This window comes from Amaranthus tricolor, chromosome 2, assembly GCF_026212465.1.
Source record: "Amaranthus tricolor cultivar Red isolate AtriRed21 chromosome 2, ASM2621246v1, whole genome shotgun sequence".
NCBI classification, from domain to species: domain Eukaryota; kingdom Viridiplantae; phylum Streptophyta; class Magnoliopsida; order Caryophyllales; family Amaranthaceae; genus Amaranthus; species Amaranthus tricolor.
Window position 1 is genome coordinate 14777339 of NC_080048.1, and position 2380 is coordinate 14779718.

The 2380-nt window shown below is 40.3% G+C and overlaps 1 non-coding gene across 1 annotated transcript; it reads right to left on the reverse strand.

The window, feature by feature from the left end:
• Window positions 1-1360: 1360 nt before the first annotated feature.
• LOC130807095 (small nucleolar RNA R71) lies at window positions 1361-1468 on the reverse strand. Its single transcript, XR_009040467.1, has one exon. It is a non-coding gene; the product is annotated as a small nucleolar RNA R71 (small nucleolar RNA).
• Between the last annotated feature and the right edge of the window lie 912 nt (window positions 1469-2380).

Here is a 2380-nt window from a genome sequence, read left to right on the forward strand (position 1 = left end):
TTGTAATCTTAATTCTATTGAAGGTATTAGTTTCAATTCTAATTTCTTATTCTTGTCTATCGTTGTTATCTTTGAATGCTTGTTTCTCCATTTAATTTGAATTTGATTTTCTCCATGGATTTCATTGTTGAATCTCTTGTTAGTTTTAATATGCTTAGTGAGTAGTTTTATATTTTTCGGGCTTGGTGAAACTATGCAAAAGGTCATGATTCTTGTTTGATTTTAGGATTTAAATTTGGTTTGTCTAGGCGATTCAATTAATGGGTTTTAGATTGATTGCATGTTTGGCCAATTTTCAAGTTTTATTCACTCAATTCTATAAGCGAGAGTTGCGAGTTTGAGTGAACGATTTCCTTCTTTGAACAATTAAACTTTAATCGCGATGGCTTGTTTTATTGTTTGATTGTCGAATTTGTTTGCGAGAGCAACATCTTCCTTCGCCTATATTCATTCCTATCCCAATTGTTGTTCATGAATCATGATCGATGCATAGTGAATCCTTTTAGCCCTAGGTTTTTCATTATTGAATTCTATTCATCTCTTGTTTTTTGCGTTCTGCTTAGATAAACAAAAATCCAACTTTTGATCATTAGTAATAGTGATCTTTGTTCAATTTGTGACTTTATTTGTCCTTCCACAGTAGTTCAACCCTACTTTCCCAACTATACTAGTTAGGTGAAATAAAAATTATTTTTGGTAGTAAAACGACCTATCAAAATTTGGCGCCGTTGCCGGGGAAGGGCAAGAATTTTACTTTTTGAATTTAGCGTTTGCTTTTTCTAACCCACTCGAGGAACAACTGTTCTTCGAGCGTATTTACGTTTGTTCTAGTGTTTTTGTGCATGACCAGAAGTACCAACAAGCAACCTTTGCTTTTTGATCCTGAGGTTGAGGCAACTGCTCGTAGAACACACGCAAGTGCAAAGAAAAGGAGGGTGGATGCTCGTAAACAAGCTCAACATGCCTCTCAAGCTCTTGACATGGCGGCTCAGGCTCCCGAGAGAACTCTTAGGCAGTCTACACAGCCCAAGGCTAGCAATGTTACCGCGAGGATTAGGATGCCGACTACCAATGCTGGAAACTTTGACATCAAATCCCATGCTATGAATGTGATCACGGGAAATCAGTTTTATGGTCTTGACAATGAAGAACCCGTTGATCATCTGCAGAAATTCCTTCAAGCATGTTCTTTACAAAAGATTACTGGGATGACTGACGATAAGCTCTACTTGTACCTCTTTCGTTTCTCTTTGGCAGGCAAGGCTCAACGTTGGTATAACTCTCTTCCCAACACCATTACTACTTGGGCGCAATTGTCTGATGCTTTCCTAGTGAAGTATTATCCCGGTTATAAGACTCATGACTACAGAGTTAAGCTCTATAGTTTCTCACAAGATGCGGGGGAGACTTTTCATGATGCGTGGGAGAGATTCAAAGATTACCAATATATGTGCCCTCATCACGGTATTGAGAAAGAATTTCTTATGCAATCTTTTTATAATGGTCTTGATAATGTGACTAAGAGGATGGTTGATGGTGCGGCTGGCGACTCTTTCATGAACAAACAAACTTATAAGGCTATTTCACTCTTAGATACTCTTGCTGAAAATCAATGGAATAGCTCTTCTAGGCGCGCAGCTCAAGCACTAAGGAAGGGGAAGCATGAAGTTGAAACTTATTCCCTTCTATCATCACAAATCTCAGCTTTGAATGCGAAAATTGATGGGATGCGCATGAGTGCTAATACATCTATGCTAGTCAATGCTATGGCTACCTCTAGCCAAGGTGGAGTTGCTTGTGATTATTGCGGTGTGCATGGTCATTCTCTAATGGAGTGTTCTGTTAATCCCAATGGAGCTATGGGAGTGCCAGAGCAAGTCAATGCTTTTCAAGCTCGTCCTCCTTTCAACAACAATAGCTACTATCCTGGAATTCGGAATCATCCTAACTTGTCATATCGCAGCAACAATGTGCTAAATCCTCAACAACAACACTTTCCACCACAAGCACCACAACAACAATATGGGCAACATCAGCAATATCAGCCCAATCAAGGACCACTCGGTTTCCAAAGGCCTCCTCAAGGCTATCAACAACAGCAATTTCAGAACTAACAACCCCAATCCGAATTGGGGGAGTTGAAAACCATGATGGCTCAAATGGCCAAACAGCTTGAGCAACTCGGTACTCACAATAAAATGCTTGAAACTCAAGTCGCTCAATTAGCTGCATCTAGCTCCTTTAGACAAGCAGGAGCATTGCCCGGCCAACCTAGTCAACCACATGGCAAGGAGACCGCCAATGCAATCACTACAAGGAGCAGGTTGAGTTATGATGAGCCACCCATGCCTCACAATGGAGAGTCCAATTCGAAAGATGT